The sequence below is a fragment of the Argentina anserina genome, chromosome 1 (assembly GCF_933775445.1).
Source record: "Argentina anserina chromosome 1, drPotAnse1.1, whole genome shotgun sequence".
Lineage (NCBI taxonomy): Eukaryota > Viridiplantae > Streptophyta > Magnoliopsida > Rosales > Rosaceae > Argentina > Argentina anserina.
This window is the reverse complement of record NC_065872.1, coordinates 6,459,628-6,477,945: the sequence shown is the minus strand read 5'-3', so window position 1 is coordinate 6,477,945 and position 18,318 is coordinate 6,459,628. Positions and strand designations below refer to the sequence as shown.

At 34.3% G+C, this 18,318-nt stretch overlaps 1 long non-coding RNA gene across 2 annotated transcripts; it reads left to right on the top strand.

Annotated features, from left to right (window-relative positions):
- The first annotated feature begins 1,174 nt into the window (after positions 1 to 1,174).
- LOC126783353 (uncharacterized) lies at positions 1,175 to 2,634 on the top strand. Of its 2 annotated transcripts, none has more exons than XR_007670865.1 (2): positions 1,175 to 1,382; positions 1,484 to 2,634. It is a non-coding gene; the product is annotated as an uncharacterized LOC126783353 (long non-coding RNA). The 2 variants fall into 2 exon arrangements; XR_007670862.1 differs by having other exon boundaries at positions 1,481 to 2,634.
- The last annotated feature ends 15,684 nt before the right edge of the window (positions 2,635 to 18,318 follow it).

The following is an 18,318-nucleotide window of genomic DNA, read 5'->3' as shown; positions in this document are numbered from 1 at the left end:
TTCATATCTATCATATTGAGTGAGTTATGGCTGTTTTAGCAAAGTAGGACAGTTCTGTCCGGAAATTTGCAAGTCAGTCAACTTCGACAAAGTACTGTGAACTGCTCCGATTGGACTAGGTTGTGAACTTTATGTGATTGGAAAGCCACGGGTGTCTACTTTCCAGAACATTTTACGGTTCATTGATACCTATTTTGACGAAGAAGTTGTGGCCGTTTAAGTGAATGAAAGTCATTCTATCCGAGAATATGATTTTCATTGCAAACTCTTGTTTTGAGTTGTTATGCAATCTTGTTTCTTAAGATCTAAGTTTGGCTAAGTATAACATGTATGATCTAAGGATGTGTGGCTAGATTAATGATTAATCATTAGCCCTAGACTACGTTTGAGAAGCATGTAATGAATGTTGTATACGTTGTTCTTTGTACTCCATGATTATGGCACTAATCAGGGGGAGTTGTTTCATAGACTTCAGGAGGAGTTTACCTCACATGATGCTATCAAACGTAGACGGTGTGTTGTGCACTTTTTCCCTTCGATCAAACTTTTATTTTTACCCAAGATGTTTTTATTTTGCTTGATAAGGTTTTTAACGAGGCAACGATGTGTGCACCTTGCAACCTAGGCATGCGACACAAGGGGGAGTGTTCCGGGAGAATTAATATTCTACCCTTGTGTGTGTCTTAGCCTAATATGTTTCATGTTAAGAGATAGATTAGCATCTCCGTAATACATTAGAACTCCGAATCATACGAGATTGTGATTTTTGTAATGCCTATATATAGACTTCCATATTATTCAATAATACACAATTATTTCATCCTGAAACAAAATAACTAATATTGCATTATATACGCAGTGCATACAACAATTTTTGTTACATAAAGGCCTCAATGCAGCTGTGGTGTGTGTTACCGCAGAATAGCAGCCCTTGGTTTAAGAGTCGGGCCAGGTCATATGGGTCGGGTAGAGAATGCGTTGAACGCACCGCGCAATATTTTAACCTGTAATCCAGCGCATTAATACGTCGATTATTCCCATACCAATCCCCTGGCAACGAAGGACACGTGTTCACATCGCAGGGGCAGACAAAAACATATCTCTAATCACAGCCGTCCATTACCACCGGCGCTTTATATAAAAGCAAGATAGATTGCCCTGGTTCCATACCCTTCAGCGCGTACTCGTCCCTAAACCACCATTGAAGCCCCTCCTCTCTTCTCCAGATCTACACTCGATGGATGATTCTCTTCAAAACTCACCACCAGGTTCGATCATAACGTTTCAGTATCTTCCTATTGGTGGTGGTTTTGACCTATGAGTCTCTCGTATTCATCTTAACGCGTTTAGCTGGTGTTTTTCACGCTTCTATAGTTTTTCAGGTGCAGATTAGCATCTCCTTTGTTTAATTTGATTGTTTACCGCAACTTCTTAGATCTGCAACATTTTTGTGTGTTCTGAAAGCATTGTATGTGTTCAGAAGTTATTGCGAAGGAGCCCATCTCAGATCTGAAGCCGTGGAGCTGTTTTTTCCGATGCGACGATTCCGATCTGAAATCTGGTGGCTAAAGGAGGCTGGAGTTTATGATGTTTGGTTATTCGGCGTGTAATTGTAGTCATGAATTGAAATTGGAAGATAGAAAGGAGCTTTAGGTGTGATTGTTGATTGTTGATATGGATGTATAAGATATCGGCCGGGATTGGCTCAGGTGATGAGTGGGTCTTGGACCGATCTTTGTCATCCGGCCTTTGCCATGGCAGGTGCGCTTGCATGGCAGGTCAAAACAAATTAATAAAAAAAGAGAGGTTTGTTGGTTCGGAGGGGAAGACAGCATGGGAGTTTTGATTTATTTGCCCAGGGTCTTCCTCTCTGTGTGTGCTCTGTGTCCTGCTTGCTTTCTTTATTCCCCTTTATATTTGCCTGCCTGCAAATCTCACACTCGGATTCTGGTCATCTTCAGCGGCAATATTCGGCACCAATTCTAAGGTATTATGCAACTAATTCTATTATCTCTGATTATTTACTCTGGTACATAGCAGGTTCATCATAATAATGCGTCAATATTCGCATATACCCTGCAATATTCCTATATATCTGCCTAATATTCTTATACGAGTGCGTAATTTTTCTCTTTCCCAAGGCAACTTGGTACATTCAACTTATCTACCTGGTTATGCAAGTTGATCAAGTCTTGGTCTTTGTTATACAAGTTCACCAAGGCGTATTGCTTATCTACCTGGTTTGCCAAATTCCGTTAGTTTTTGCTAATCAACAAGATTGTTCAAATGCAATGTGCGGGTGAATATATTAATCATTGTTCCTTCAGACACAAGTTCCTGGTCTATTTGAAGACATAAAATTAACTATATTTGACATATTTTGTATGCATGTGAACTTGAAAAGTCCTTATGATTACAGTTTGCTGTAAGTAATTCACTGATCCACTCACTTATAAATGAGGTAATTCTGTTTAAATCATGTTCCATTGTCCATGTTATTGTGAAATTATTCCATATTTCTGCTCTTGATATATAGTTTATTTACACCTGCCTTGAGCTGGTGATTGATGGTACCGCACGGTTCCTCTCCCCCAAGTTGATGAATAAATTCTGCCATTGGCAAGTTGTATTCAATTGGAATTAGTCTTTTGTTTGAATTAAATTTGTAGGTATTTCGTACAAGTTTTATGTTGGTATATTGTAAACTAGTGTAAAGGTTTGGTCTAAGTAAGGAGTATAGTAAAGGTTATTATTCTATCTGCTTCACCGGGATCTGGATGAAGCCAACAGCAGTAACAAGTTGAACAACTGGCATCAGTTCACTATTTTCAGAGAAAATGATTATTTAGAATAAATTTCAATTAATTCTGTACAACCAATATCCTTTTAAATTATTAAACAGTGCTGATGCTCACTTATCTACATCAGGCTGGGATAATAAAATGGGACAACGGCGTGGATTCGGACTGCAATTCATCTTGAATATGGGGATGAAGAAACGGTGCATTTGCAATCTTTACAGAATTTAAGTGATGTGAATAAACTATTTTGAATTGTTGTTTTTTTAAAATCATGTATTTAAGTTTATATAAAATGTGTGTTCTTCAAGCGCTATTAGTGGTTGACCCTTGTTTCTGTTTTTGTGTTGGTTATAATCTATATCAAGATGGTTTTGTCCCTTGTTTCTGTATTTGTATTTTGGTGTATCAAGATCTGAAAGCTCAAATTCGGTAGAGCGCTCGGGGCCTATGGGCTCATGAGAGGATGGTGGTTCGAATCCACCCAGATCTCCTACTCTTCCGTATATCCATCCCTGTTACAATGTCTGGAGGTTGTTCCTGTTAGGGTTTAGGCTTCCTTTACCTTCGCATTGGTGAAAAGAAATTTATGTGATAAGTACGTCTACCATGACATTGCTGGGTGAAGAGTACCGCCAATTTCCTTTTGTCAATTTGTTGTATGGTGAAGGATTATGTGTTTGATTTAGGTGGAAGATTTTAGTAACAAACCCACATTAGCCACCCATTTAAATCTTATTATTTTGTGATCCCTTGGGAACAGTGAACAAGTTTAATTACTATATTGCCCTTGTTTTTTTTGTTTTTTGTATTATCCTTATTTAAAGTATAGTGCAATACCGATTTTGTCCTTATTTTCTTCTTACATCCTTCTTCTCTCACTGCTGTTAGAATTCTTCCAACCACAAAATTAAGACTTCTTATTCTCTATTGTCTACTCTCTCTTTCTCTTATTCGTTTCTTCTTCTTCAGATATATATATATATAGTGTTTATCCAGAGTGAAGTTTCAATTTTGGCACACTTTTCGGTCAAATTTTTTCACTATAAGCGATTCAGTATTTAGGTATGTTATTCAAGATCATCTCTACAAAATTTCACCTAATTCGGACATCGTTAAGGTATTAAAATTATATTAAATCAATGAATAAATTAAAACTGTTAAACATGAACCGTTCGTGTAAATCTCAATTTTAAAAGCTCAAACCATTGTCAAATTGGATGAAACTTTGTAGAGATGAAACTTTGTAGAGATGATATTGAATAACATACATAAATATTGAATCGTTTATGGTCAAAAAATTTGACCGAAAAGTGTGACAAAATTGGAACTTCACTCTGAAATTTCAGTGAAGCTTCACTCTGGATATGGACTGCATATATATATATATATATATATATATATATATATTGCATTAGCATCTTTCGATTTTGTTGCATCTGCTTTTGTATATTTATAGATCGGCGATTTGTTCTTCCTCAATTGCTTTTTATTTAGGTTTAGGTTTTGCTTCCCATGGTTGAATTTGTGCCTAAACCGAGGGTTTGAGCTTTGATTTATTAGTTCTATATCTTTTGATTTCACATCCATTATTGTTGGTTAGTTTTCATGATTATGTATTGATTTTCGCTTGCATTTGATTTGTTCAGGTTTCATTTGATTTCGTTTTGGTTTTCGGATTTGATATTGGATTATTGTTTTGTTTGAATTTTGGAAGTGTTTTGAAGGTTTAAGGATCTGTTAAAGTCCCGATTAATCTCTAGGACAATCATTGATTGGTGGGAGTTTTTTTACCAATTGGTTTTTACCTGAGTTATCAAGGTAGAGTTAACAGATCTTTTTAATACTTTTGTTTAATTTTCTCATCAATCCCTTTTGCTGATGTTGCTGCTGCGTAGGTTCCTCAGAATCCATCATCTGCTGTGTTTTTCCATTCATTGTCCGTTGTTGGTGATTGCTGAAGCATGTAGCAAGGTATTTATGTGTTCGGTTATCGAAATTCAACTTTGGACGAGAAAAAGATTTGGGAAAAAGGTTCTTGAATGGCTACCTCTGTTTCTTGGTGAGTTGCTCAATATTTACAGTTGTTGATATATGCATTGTAGGCATTGAATTATTAATTTTCTGCTTCGATTTGGGTTTTTAGTAAGGGAGACAATGTTAGGATTACTTTTTAGGAATGAATAAGGAATTGTATGTTTATCAATGTTCTGCCATTATCTTTATCTTAAGAACTGGTATGCTAATAGTTATTACTGTTTATAGAGCTCTTTGGGTATTATTCTTCTTTCTCATTGGTTCTGCATTTCCCAATTCATGTACTCAAGTTCAAATTGTATATTGTTTACAGGGAAGACTTTGAGTTCTTTGAAACTTATTGAGTTTATGTCAGTTTCTTTCGATAAAATCATGTACATTATGTTATTAGGCTTCGAACAAGTTGTTTGATTAAGAGTGTTTCTACCAAATGGTTTTTCATTACTATATGTTGCTCAATTCCATTGCTAATTGTTAGTTCATCGGTTTATGTATTTATTTGCATCATTATTAGTTAGTTAGAGACATTTCTAATAAACTTATAAAAAATGGAGCAAGAACAAATCAGTACTAGATTTAAAGACATTATACATGGAACCAGGTTAGTTTGGTTCCGGATCCAAAATTTTAAAGTTTATATACATGTGAAAACGGTATATAACACATAGCGAAATTGATATTTGACCAGAAACAGTAACATAAAAAGATTCCCAATTGGAGTCATGCATTAGAAAGAGATTGCTTACAAGGAATGGACTCAATGAAGTTGTTGTGGTAGATATTCAAGCTCACAAGGCTCTTCAATTTTCCCATCTCTTTTGGTATAGGACCAGTCAAGTTGTTCATGTACAATTCCCTACAAACATTGACACAACAACCAATTTCTCTATCAGTATCACTATTTATGTCAACTGAATTTAATTAGGAAATACTATTAGACATGGTACCATACCATAACTTGATATCATTCTCACAAGAAGATTATATAAACATAAACTTTCTCCCCTAGGGGATATCTTATGATTATTATTCGACCTTTCTCATTCCTTTCATTTCAAGAGAATGCACTGACATTGAATGGATAAATAGTGAGACCTTTTTTACTTACAAATTCACTATTGTTTTTATTATGATTAATGATCATGTGATATTTACCTTTGCAAATATTTGGACTATATCGTCTTAATGAGATCTCAGTTTTTTTTTATCATATTATATATCTTTGGTTCACATGTATGGCTCCTGAAAAACGACAGTATGCAAGAATGAAATTTTTCTAAGAATACACTTTTGCGAATGAACATGCTGCTGCACAACAACTTGGAGAGGCAGTAGACAATGTCGTAACATGTGTGATGAATTTAGTTAACCGGATTTTTTTGACCTTAATTTGGTTTGATTTTCCTTAGTTCTACCAACAGCCATGTAGATATTATTTAGTTCTGACAGTGTTATTAAATATAGAATTAATCACATTTGTAATTTATACGCATTCATCTTTTATGTATTTTTTATTTCAACTGCTATTGCTTCTTCTAAAACAATTTGGAATGATTGTTTATGTTGTAGATATGCAACCTCAAAACAAACTTGATACTAAAAAAAGACAGCTACAAATGTCAGAAAATGAGGAAAATTTAGTAGGTGCAGGAATTCAACATAGCCTTCCAAATTCATGTTTGACAGGAACTGAACATGTCTCAAGCCATGTAAATATGTCAAATGGTGATGAAAACATAACAGGTATCCATTAATGCCTATTACATATCTACATTCAAAACATTTCAATTACTTTTGAAATTCATTTTAATAGTATAACAACATATACATCAATTGCAGTTAGAAATGTATTCGGCAATCTCTCTCCATATGGTCAAGCTTATTATCAAAAAAGAAAACAAGGTTAGACGTCTATCTCATGATAACTAATTAATTAATATGTGACATATCAAATTAAAATATAGTTAATAGTATTCCAATTTTACAATCAATTTCTAGCTTTGTAGAAACCATCGCTCTTTTCTTTCCTATAAGATAATAAAAACTCATAAGTTAGTTCATGACTGAAAATTTAAAATCACTTTAGAATTTTGTGATCAATTTTTAAGGTCGAAAACTATATGTAACTCTACTCTTTTATAACGTTAGAATAAAATCAAAGATAAACATAAATATACAAACCAAATTACACTACATCTAAGTATTTGAACTAGCAATGTTCAAATACAATATCAATGCTTATAATAACACTCTTCCACTTATATCTAAAATATATACCAATAAAAATGAACCCACTATCATTTTCTGCATATCAAACCAGATCGCTTACAATAGAAAATCAGTTAGGCAATGTATTTAGCAAATTAATACACACTGTTATCTATAACGCATGCGCTATTGTTAACTACAAGGATTTTGGTGATAATGCCTTAGAATGTGCTTATTGAAATGCATATTATTGGGAGAATGAGAAGACTACACGAGGAGTGTACACTTATTGTTGTCAACAAGGACAAGTGAAATTGCCAACACCATATCCGACTCCACCATTTCTCGAACATCTATTAAATCCAAAAAATGGTCCCAAAAGTATATTTTTTCGAGAAAATGTACGTGTGTACAACTCCATGTTATGTTTCACTTCAATGGGTGCAAAAGTTGATTATAAGATTAATGATGGATGGATTTGCTCTTTATGTTTTCAAAATATGTGGACAAGTTTAGGGTTTAGTATTACCTTTATGGGATATGTATTACCTTTCGATGGTGAATCACCTAAATTCGCACAACTATACATTTATGATACACATAATGAAATTTCAAATCGTATAAATGCTATTAATCCATCTCATAAAAATCCAAAAATAGATCCAGATATTGTGAAAGGGCTAATACTAATGTTTGATCAAACCAATGAACTAACGAAAATATTTCGAACTGTTAGAGACAAATTTGAAGATGATTCATTACCTTCATTGAGTATGACAATGATAGATAAACAACTATTTGATAGCAAACAATACGAAAAACCCACATACGATCAACTAGCGGGTTTGGTTGTTAGTGATATAGGAGAATTTAATTCCAATCAAGATATTATTGTCCAATCTTATGACAACTACCTACAACGAATTTCAAAAATTCATCCAAAATACATGTCATTACAGTATCCAATACTATTTCCATATGGTGAAGATGGATTTAAAATTAATTTGAAATTTCAAACAACTGCTACGAATAAAAACAAGGGCGGAAGACTATGCCAACAATCTTTAGTTGATGCTTACGTAACTGTAGAAGAGAGTAAATTAGATTATATTAGAACTCATCAGGGTGACTATAGAATTGAAAAATGCAAAGATATTTTTACTGCATCCTCATCTGGAATTACTGAGAGTCGTGATATAGGACAAAAGATTTACCTTCCAAGTTCTCATACTGGTAGTCCTCAGGATATCATTAATAATTACCATGATGCAATGATAATTTGCAGAGATTATGGCAATCCAGATCTATTTATAACATTTACTTGCAACGTGAAATGGCTGGAGATCACAAGATTTTTTCAAAACAATCATATGTGTAAACCAGAAGATAGGCCTGATATAACTTCAAGAATTTTCCAAATTAAGTTAAAAGATATGATTACATACAATAAATCTGGAGAACCTTTTGGAGAAGTGGAGGCGCACGTATGCACAATTGAATTTCAGAAAAGAGGATTACCACATGCTCACATGTTGTTTTGGTTGAAAAAAACTATAAATGTTATACACCAACTGATGTAGATTATATAATTTCAACTGAACTACCTAATAAAAATGTTGATCTTGAACTCTTCAAAATTGTTAGCCAGTTTATGATTCATGGCCCTTGCGGACCAACAAATTCAAAAGCTCCTTGCATGAGAGATGAAAAATGTTCTAAATCTTTTTCTCGACCATTTAATGCCAATACAACCTTTGAGAGAATTGAACCACCAGTTTACAAGAGACGCAAAGATGATACAAAATACGTGATAAAACATGGAGTTCATTTTGGAAATAATTTTGTTGTGCCTTATAATTCTAAATTATTATTGAGATACAACGCTCATATTAATGTTGAATTATGCTCTCAATCCATGTTAGTAAAATATTTGTTTAAATATATCAACAAAGATCCAGATCGAGCTAGAATTTTATTAAATGAAGATAAATATGATGAGATCCAAAATATCTTAATTGTCGTTATCTAAGTCCATATGAATCTGCATGGAGATTGTTTGACTATACAATTCACGAAAGATATCATGCAGTTCAATATTTGGTTACCCATCTGCCTTTAGAACACAACGTTGTTTTTAGTGAAAAAAACCCATTGAATCTGTCATAAAGTTTCAAGCCATTGATGACCACTAACGGGCTGGTTTAAAGTGAATAGAACTAATAATGAAGCAAGAAGCTTAACTTATACCGAATTTCCTACCAAATTTGTGTGGGATTCACAAAAGAAATTATGGACGCCAAGACAAAAATACAAAACTAGTGGACGAATGGCTCATGTTCATCCAATAAGAGGTGAAACATATTACATGAGAATATTATTGGTGATTCAAAAGGGTTGTAAGAACTTTGACTCCATAAAAATAGTCAATGGAACTACATACTCTACTTATCAAGAAACATGTCGAGTTCTTGGTTTAATTGGAGATGATATAGAATGGAGTGATGCCTTAACATAATCTTCATATATAGGACCAGCACCTCAAATCCGTCAACTATTTGTAACAATAATTTTATTTTGTGAAGTCGCAAATCAACAAAAATTACTCGATGCACATTGGTTAAACATGACTGATGATATTTCTTACAACTTAAAGAAAGAATCTAGAAACCCAAATCTCATCGTGCGAGAGCATGAATTGAAAAATAATTTGCTATTTGAATTAGAGAAATTGTTCAATGCGTTCTCAAGTTCGTTAAAAGATTTTCAGTTACCAATGCCAAACACAAATGAAGTAATAGAGCTTAAAAATAGATTATTGATGGAAGAACTCAACTATGATTTGTCAACGTTAAAACTTCAACATGAAAATTTTCTGACTCAATTAAATAGTTGTCAAAGAATTGTGCATGATTATGTTATAAAAACAGTTGAGGAGAAAAAACCTGGAGCTTTTTTTGTTCACGATAGCGGTGGAACTGGAAAGACATTTTTATGGCATATAATAACCAGCAAATTGCGATCAGAAAGAAAAATAGTTTTAACCGTAGCTTCATATGGTATTGCATCATTACTACTTCCAAATGGTAGAACTGCACATTCACGTTTTAAAATACCCCTTGACGTGAATGTTAAGACAAAATGTCCTATAAGTAAAGGAACAGATCTTGCAAAGCTTATTAAAAAAACTGATTTGATTATTTGGGATGAAGCTCCAATGTGTAATAAATATTGTTTTCAAATATTAGATGAAAATATCCGAGATATTGTTTTTCAAATTCTGATGGGACAAAAGTTGTCGAACATTTTGCTGGAATACCAATTCTATTGGGTGGAGATTTTAGACAAATTTTACCAGTGGTAGGATCTAAAGAACAAAGGTTCAAGATTCGTTAAACAAATCCTACGTTTGGTCATCATTTAAAATATTCAGTTTAACAGAAAATATGAGGTTGCAAAAAACTAGACTCATTGATGTAGAAAAAATTGATATCTCCAATTTTACAAATTAGTTACTAGAAATTGGCGAGAGTCGCCTCCAATAAATTCTAGAAACAAATGATAAAGATATGTCATGGATTGAAATTCCAGAAGATTTATTAGTTAATTCTTATACAAATCCCATAGAATCAATTTTTCTAACTACTTATCCTAACTTTCATGCTGGTTATTTAAGAGAGCGTGCTATTGTGATCCCACGTAATTTAAGTATTTAACTGTACATGATATAAATAATTATGCCATTAATTTATTACCTGGTGAAGAAACCACGTATTATAGTTGTGATACAATCTCAAATAAATCCGACAATAGTGAAAATATCAATCTTTTATATCCAACCGAATTTTTGAATAAACTTGAATTTAGTGGATTACCAACGCATGAGTTGACCTTAAAAGTTGGTATGTCAGTAATGTTATTAAGGAATCTAAATCAAGTATTTGGATTATGCAATGACATTAGATTGATTATAACAAGTTTATTTGATAGAGTAATAGAAGCAAAAATACTAACATGAAACAATATTGGTCAAAAATGTTTTATACCAAGAATTAATATAAGTCCTCCAGCTGATACAAAATGACCGTTTATATTTAAAAGACGTCAATTTCCTGTCCGAGCATATTATGCAATGACCATTTGCAAAAATCAAGGTCAATCATTAAATCAAGTTGGTGTATATCTTCCAAAACCAGTTTTTGCTCATGGCCAATTATATGTGACACTATCGAGAGTTACATCGAGAAAAAATTTTAAGATTTTAATAACAAATAGTGATGAAATACCAAATAATTGTACAAAGAACATAGTTTATAAATACGTGTTCCAAAATCTATTGACCAAATTGTAAAAAACAAGCAAAATGAACAACAACTTCTAATATATATACATATTAACAACGTTTCCATACTCTTCAGAAAAAGAGTATTTACAACATGTTCCATGTAAATTGAAACCCCTATTCATTACCCTTACTTAGAAGGGGTCAGAAGAATGTTATGTCAACACCAAGAAAGGTACGACTTCTTGCTTTGAGTACTTAGATTCCTGCCTCTTCATTGGTTTACACCTAACATACTTATTGTTTTATCTTCTAATTTTATATATTAAAAGATATGATTGTGTTTTTGGTTTCATGTCATATAGCCATATAGGTGTAATCTGGAGAGATCTTGGCTGCTCTATTTTACCGGTATGACACCCCGCAGCGGAGCGCGGGCAATATGCCTAGTTTTAATATATTGGCCGTCCATAACCGAGTTACGTTATCAATAGTAGCTTTATAAAACCACAATTAAGCTTCTCCTGTCGAGATCGGATGCCGCGATCAAATCTGATATTTGTAAAGGGTTTGAGTACATGAAATTCTGTGTTAATGGTATAATAAGAATGAATTGAATTGGACGCATTTAAGTCTTGGAACTTCCACATCAATAAGTCGCCATGAGGTAATCTGCAGTGTCTCGTCTGATTAGGGATGACAATGGGCATGGTAGAATGAGGGGATTGAAATACCATACTTATACACATTTTTTATTACGCCCCCGTACCCGCCACAATCTCCGTTATAAAATAATGGGTATTCCCCGTACTCATATCCGTTGGGGATCAATTTTTCATACCCGCCCCAATACCCATTAACGATATTTTATTATATTATATGAAAATTTATATGAAGTACAGAAAAACGTGAAATTTAAAATGAAAACAAAAATCATGATAAAATTAGGTTTTTACATTAATCCAACTTAAACAAATAGAAGTGTAGTTCAAATTAGAACAATAAATGTAAGCAAAGTTTTTATTTACATATATATTTTATTCTTATTAGATGGGGATATGGATCAAAATATCATCCACGCCTGTTACCCGATTCCATATTTTGATTGTAGAGGGTATCTATACACATTTCCCGTTTTTACCCATTTCACAGCCCCATTAGGGTCGAAAATAACCACGAATACCCTACCTGATGGGTAATATTGTCATCCCTACGTCTAATGTTAATTTGGATTGAGATGCATGACATGAACACTAATCTGTAGATTCACACTGCAACTCTCTTATTATGCACGAGTATCAGTTATAAGCATCCAGTTATACTCTGATAATAGTTTTGATGATAAGCACCCAGAGATTAATTGATAATGAGCATCCAGTTATGGCAATAAAACTACCAGTACTCCAGATATTTCATATGATGTACAATCGTTCACGCTATACTAGTCTAATCTTCAATTTAGATTCGGCTCAAGTATACTGATATTATAGTGCACCTCATGATTTTTATGAGAATGGAGTTGGGCAAATGTCCCTGTTATATCGAGAGAAAAGGTATGAATTCATGAGATTTACATGCCATTTTGCCCCTGCTATATTTCCAGACTTATCTCCTGCAAGTACCAAGGAGCTATTCAGCTTAGCTTCGTTGTCGTTGAATGTAAATAGTTAAAAAATGCCGTTAGCATTGTGCAAGTTTTATTTATAATGAATCCTCATGTTACACACGACTTGCGCCAACAATTGTGTCCTAGTCTCTATATATACGGTATACATATGCACCCTATGTAGCCGAGTGTATTATCTTTAGCAGTTTGTGTTGCTTGTCCTGTATTGGTATCTATGAGTTGTTGGTTCTGAGGATGTGTGGCCTCTTCTAGACTTTGTTTCCTGGTGCAATTTCGGGTGAATGAGGATGCTGCAATTTGAAACAGTATGGTGTTCTGAGTTCCGACATCATCAGGTGGTTAAAACTTTAAAGCCTTTCAAGAGGAGTAGTTTTACACTAATGTTTCATCTTGTTATTGGACATCATACGTTCAGTTCATGATCCTTTTCTTCTTCTTGTTTTGAATTTTTTTTTTCAAATTGTAATGAACTTGTGAGAGCAGTAGTGCTCCTAAATTCTTAGTTATGATCAGCGTTTGAGAGATTTCTTTTTCAAATGAAGTTGCTATAACTTTGTTTGTCTCGTCTTATACTCGACAATTTTAACATTGTGTTACTATATTTCCCATGATGGTCGAGAACTCGAGATGGTCATTGAGGTAATATTTTCAAAGCCAACATTTATAATAAAGGAACTAGGGGTGGGCATGGGACGAGACAGGCTCATCCCACGTCCCGTCCCACTCTTTTGAATCGGGACGGGACGAGGGTTTTTAAGAATGCATCCCACTCGGGATTAATCCCGGTTAGGACGGGACGGGATCGGGACGGGACGAGACAAATCCCACATTCCTATGAAGTTAAATAAAAACATATATTTTTACTTTTTCATAACAAAGTAACATTCAATAATGAAATTTTAACAAAAAAAATGCATATTATGTTCAAAATATTATAATTTACTATTATTATTTGAGTTGATATAATTTTAGAATTATTAAGAACATAAATTAGTTTCATTTTGATACAAATATATAAGAATTTTTAAGTTTTCATTAAAGGTGGGACGGGACGGGACGAAGCGGGATATAAATTGTTCGTCCCACGTCTCATCCCACCATTATGAAACGGGACGGGACGAACATTTTTAGACCTCCGTCTCATCCCGTCCCTATGAATTTCGGGATGAGATCGGGACGGGATCGAGATTTCCGTTTTTTATGCCCACCCCTAAAAGGAACTGGTCTTGTTTTCAAGTAGTTCACTATTTAATCTGGTATATCAGCTAGTGGTTGATCTATTAATGTAGATATTGATATATGTGAGCAAAGAATTGAGCAAAGTTTAGGTATATGTGATATTGATACCCACCTAAAAATCCTGCAAAGTGATTCTTTATGAATTTTGTCTTTTGGATTAGTAATTATTGTTATTTTTTCTTGTAGACTTTGCAGATTGAACCTATAAGCAATCTTGATCCATTCAGATATCTGGTCAGGGTGAGATGGTGATTGGATTCAAGTTATGGGGTAGTTATGCATTTTGGAATCAAGAGCGCTCGAGTCTGTTGGGCTTTTGAGAGGATGGTGGTTCGAATCCGCCCAGATCTACTTGTAGTTTTTTCATAGCTTTGTTTAGCATTTGCAACCTTATTAAAGAGGATGCTTTATATTTTGGGCTGGTTTCTTCCTACCTCTTATTCTCTTGTCATCTTGTGTGAGATGCACAAGAAATGAAACAGAAACAACCTTGGCTCCTCCGGGCTTAGTGAGCTGTGATCACGTTATGGTTTTGAGTGTTTTGACTATTCTGAAGAAAAGTCATTTTTCAGTTGTGTAGAGGGAACGTTTAGCTATGTGATTCATTTCTTTCCTTGGATGACGAAAGTTATGCAATGTTGTTCGGGGTAGGCATTGAGAGCTGTTGGATTACCGCTTATCTATTCTTTCCTTGTATGATGAAAGGTTTACAGTGTTGTTGTATGCCAAATCATTGAGAGCTGTTGGATTGCCGTTCGACAAAGCCAGTGTCGTCCAGGAACCAAATCCAGTGTGCCACGGCTACATAACATCGGCCATTCGGCCTAGTTCAACATGGTACATAGTATGGGGAACAGGTATTCTGAGGAAAATAAGGTATGCTCTTTAAACGTACCAGCTACCTTGTTGTAACTGAGCGCCTTCTTTACCTTGCTTAAAAGTTTCTCCTAATAATGGAACACTCTTAAGCCATCAGACTAGGTTAAGTTATGTTTTCCAAATCCTACTTCATTTTGCATTAGACTCTGATCTGCTTTAACATAAAATTATTTCCTGCCTTGAGTTTCTTTCAAGCGGGGCCTCTATTATTGCAGTCTAGCAGCTACCTCCATAAAAACCTTGTCTTCTAACTTTCTGCAGTTATGCTTGCAGCTTTTACCTCAAGTGGATTTGCTTGCTTCTTAAATTGCACAAAGTTCCACTGCAGTCTGCAGTATGTACTTGTCTAGTACCTGTCTATGGAATTTGTTGCTTCCAATTGTGTAGTTGGGTCTTTTTGGTGAGCCATGGAAGCAATGCCTTAAATATTTTCCTCAATAATTGATGACATGAATGCTACATCTTACCTATATGGACACTGAAGATTATTGTCAGTTATATAGCAGATCTGTAATCGCTCCAAATGTATGGCTTTCAGAGGTTGATTGTGATTGTATCCTGGACCAGAATTTTCAGTGTTGAGCAATTGAATATGGATCATTATTATCATTATCATGTATACCCTAGTGTAATTTTCTGGGTTTAAGAACTTATTGTTCATTCTCAACCATGCCCTGCCATTCATTCCAAGTTACTTGTCCAACTAGTTGGTCACAGACAGTGAGGACCATAGACAAACTATTGGATGGTAGCGACCATTATTCAACTACATCAGCTCACCTATTAAAATCACCCTATATTTGATCTTTGAAATTTGAAAAGATAGCAAAAATAGGCCAGAGAGTAAATTTCTAGAATGGTAATTTGTATAGAGCTTCGGTCCTAGTTCTCAACTCGACGGGAACTGAAGATTATTATGACACGATAAATTAGTTCAGTAAATTATAAGAAATAAGAAGTTAATAAGACAATGATTAACCTTTTAAAATTTTAGAGATATGTGCATCAAATATTGATAACAAATTCAGCAGCACTACTAAATCAAATTATGAAATAAAGCAAAAACTTCAATCTTTGAATTTAAGTTTTGTGACGCTAATTTACGGAAACTGTCGCACTCTTACTGTTGTGCCCTGGCTTGACTTTGTGCAATCTGTGCACATTTTTGGACCTTTCAAGCCATGTATCATTATCAAGACTCTTCAACTGGCACCAGCAACATTCTTGATCTGCTTCTGTTGTAAACATTACCGTTGGATGATCGACGTGTGTTGCATCAATCAAAAATTCAGATCCCACAAACCAGAATGCCAGATGACGATTTTGACTTCCATTTACAACACAGCTGAGATATGAGGTTTCCTATCACTATCTAATTCCTCAACGATTTGAACTTAATTTTCAAGCTCATAAATTCTTTAGTCCTTACAATCAAGAGGTCCGGGAGAGGTGGCCCTAACCTATTTGATAATCTTACATAAATGGGTCTTGAAGTAATATAATGTTAATTATGGTGTGATTCATGCATTACTAAAGAAATGAGGGGGAAATAGATAGGCACCCTGCAATGCTGGTTGATTGTGCAATTATTTGCAGTCTCTACTCAGAGGAGAACATGGTGGTGAAGTAGATGTGTTCCTTTTGGAACCAACGAATTGGGAGATCTTCTTGTTGGGATATCTTTTAAAAACTATTGTTTAGACCTCAGGTTTTGCCCCATTTGTAGAATATATTTATCCACTATGAGTAATGAATTTTGAGTTTTAGATCAAATGATTTTATTCATATGGAAGTGGTACAAGTGGTATGAACACATCAAACAAAAAGGTCTGAACAAAGCTTCTTAACAAGCTACAGATCTCTGGTACTCCATGAAGCTAGAACAATGGTCACTCAGACGAAAAAGATAATGGATCTTTAAATTAAACTCATAATCGAGCTAAGTAACTATGAATTTGAAGATCGTTTGGTCATCAAATTGCTCAAGTCATCAGTCATCAAATTGAAATTGTTGGTTTGCTAGTACAATCTTTAAGCAATAATCATTAAGGCGGTTATATAGATAAGCTGAGTTCACATAGAGGTGATTAGCTGAACATAACAAGCTCACGAGTATTTAACATAGCGAGCTACACAATTTTTTCGTGAATAGTTTTATTCGCTAATAACTATTTTGATGTTACACACGAAAATTCCCATATGACGAAGTCTTTAGATAATCATAATAAAAATTGGTGGAAAGAGTTGTTTCCTTTATGTACGGCGATGATGTTTGTTGTGAAACTCCTCTGATAATCATCACATGGCTTAAATCAAAAAAGAGAAACATGACGAGGAATTGGCACATGCTAACATACATTTCTAGAAGCATAAAATAAGATGTAATTTTTAAGAAAGTAAGACAACTTCTATGTTAAAAAAAAAAACAGTCATGAATGTCTATCACCCCAAAATATAGTTCTTGTTAGGCAGGGGCAGGGCTAAAGACATCAAACGCAACTCCTGGCTCAATGCCAATAACTAGAGTCTAGGACAAACATTTAGGTTTGGGGGGATGTGTGAAATTGTACAATGTACGTTCATATCAAACAAATTGTATACAATATTCTTTTTCAATTCTCAATATAAACAAAACTTATTGTCCATATTTTAGGGATAGTAATCGGAGCCTTACTTGCGGTCCAATTATTGAACTAGATTCTATAAACAGTCTGCAACCCTTGAACACCGTAGGGGTGATCTTATAGTTTCAATAGGGGTTCATGGATTTGTTTTTTTCCAACTATTCAGGTAACTAGTCATCATTTTAACCAAAGTGAACGATTCTTGAATTGTAAAACTTACCCCCAAACGATAACAACGGGACGTGAGTTTTACAACCGTCTCATTGTTCTCTAGTTTCATCTTGAACAAATGACAATTGAGTAACAGATCAATTTTCTCGTATTCGACCAATCTTAGACATATTCAAGTTTGAACTTACTCTTTTAATCTTTGAAAATATAATTCAACCATCTTAATTTCTCTTACACCCCGAAAATAAATAATATATATTCTGGACAGAATCAGAATCGGGCATTAGGGCATACACACATAAAGTCGTAAAGTCGCAGGCCAACTTTGGTGGTCTCATCAACAGTGCGTTCTTCTCCTTCTTTTGTGTTGGTTTGGTCAGCATTCTCAGTCCACCGAGTCCCTCGCTTCTATTTCCCACTATAAATCAAACACATAATTCCTAACACACCCATTTC